Source organism: Arvicola amphibius, chromosome 2, assembly GCF_903992535.2.
Source record: "Arvicola amphibius chromosome 2, mArvAmp1.2, whole genome shotgun sequence".
NCBI classification, from domain to species: Eukaryota; Metazoa; Chordata; class Mammalia; order Rodentia; family Cricetidae; genus Arvicola; species Arvicola amphibius.
Window position 1 is genome coordinate 96,542,720 of NC_052048.2, and position 2,113 is coordinate 96,544,832.

General features: G+C 39.9%; 1 pseudogene; it reads left to right on the top strand.

The window, feature by feature from the left end:
* Positions 1–756: 756 nt before the first annotated feature.
* On the top strand, positions 757–1,884 carry LOC119807269 (annotated as a pseudogene).
* Positions 1,885–2,113: the final 229 nt, after the last annotated feature.

Genomic DNA, 2,113 nt, shown 5'->3' on the forward strand with positions numbered 1-2,113 from the left:
GTTCATTTATACTTCCATTACATTTCTGTGTGAAAGCCCAACCAAGAGCCCCAAAGTCAATTAGAAGTCCTAAAGGGGATACTCGCAGTGTATTAAACTGAAAAAAAAATCTCTATTATAACTCATGGTAATCTTATGAACATATTTTGGAGTTAGGAAGATTCCAATGGCTCAGGTAACAAAGTATTTGATACCTAAACATGAGAACCTGTGCTTTGGATTCCAAATAACCATGTTAAAAGATGAGAATACTAAACACACTTGTAATGCCAGTACTGGGGAAAGAGGTGTGGATTTTTGGAGCTCACTGAACAATGAGTTAAGCTAAGTGCGTGAGTTGTCATCTCAAAAATAAGGTGGAGAGAAATAGATGAAGACAGTGTCAACTTCTGGTCTCCATGAACACACATACACAGACAGACAGACAGACAGACAGACAGACAGACAGATAGACACACACATACACATCACATCACATCACATAACACAAACACAGACACAAACACAAAAAGTTTGTCTTTGTAACTGACAAACAACTCTTATCTTTCTGCTCTACCTTTTGCTACTCATCCTCAAAGAACCCTGCATAGTTCTGCACAGTGTGTAATCATTACTTAGTTATCATTTAATACTTGCTCTTTAAATGATTTGTAATCATCCCACAGTGCCTGTCTAACTACAGAAAATCATCACAATGTTAATCGTAAAGCATACTCTTTGTCAAACCATTACTTAAGATCTAAGTTCATAGGAAGCATGTATTCATATCTGTCTCTAAGAAGTGGAGGGGATGGCCTTGGTTTCAATACAGAAGGACATGGTTATTCTCATAAGGGCCTAACAGGTTATCTTTTGATAGGTTCTTCTGTTCCTTATGTAGAGACTCTGATCAGGTCAGTGTTCTTTTCAGGAGGAAACTTTATTTTATTATTCTATATAACATTTATCATGTTTTCACAGTCTGATTTGAGCAGGATGCACTCTGTGTGTGTGTGTGCGCGCGCGCGAGCGCGCGCGCGCGCGTGTGTGTGTGTGTGTGTGTGTGTGTGTGTGTTGTGCAAGTACATTTAGCATTTACCTCAGGATCTGAAAACTGTAAAATTGCAAGGCAGTGAGAATGCTCTGCATGAAAAACGTGCATTAGTAAGAGAGGCTTAAACACCCAAACATGATGAAATCAATGCATAATCTGTATTTCTGGTTTATATTATGACACTCCCCCTTTCTGCTTTATCATTCTCACACACAGCAAATAGCCTTGGCACCCAAACTGAATGGCATGACCTGAAACTTAACTTCCACAGCACTGACAGCAGCAAGTGTCCCCTTGGTTAAACCAAGAGACATGCAAGAGGTGAAGAAGCAAGGTCAGGTGGGTGAAAGCATGCTACATTGTCCCTCTCTGTGCATTTGTACCCATCAGGCCCATAGTGATTTACCCTACAGTGAGATACCAAACCTAGGATCAAGCTGGCAGGGACTTCAGTCTGAAAGAACTAGTGACAGATATCCATAAGAAAGAGGCCCACATCATCATCTCTGTGGACTCAAGTGGGAGAAACCAACCCACTGAATCACTACAGGCAGTTATATAGCACGTGAAGGAATACTGCCCCAAAGTCCTACCTCCTCGCTGGAAGTCTTTTGCTCCCAAGAAGGGAGACAGCTCTGCCTACGAACTCAGATTGGTCACAGAGCTAATAAGACCTGTGATAACCATTCAGAATTTCTACTTCAATGAGAAAGTCAGTGTCGTCCCAGAGGAAGAGAAGCACATTGGGAATTTTGCCTGTCTCCACATGCCAGGCCACCACCCTACTCTTTGGCATTTGAGCAAAAAGGGCAAAGGAAGCTGAAGAGCAAGATATTAAAAAGGAAAAGTAACACTCTGCTGGAGTATTGCAAGGAGTTTTCTGTAAAGACAAAACTGACATTGAAACTCGACATGTTGCTAAATGTAGTTTAGTTTTACACCATATAATAGGTATTTTAGTCATTTACTTTACCTTTTGTTATGATTATCTTTAAAAATTATGTTCACATATAATAGGCTATAAAATTGTTGTTTTTACTATCAAATGTGTAAGTACCTCCAGGTTTAGACAAATCATTG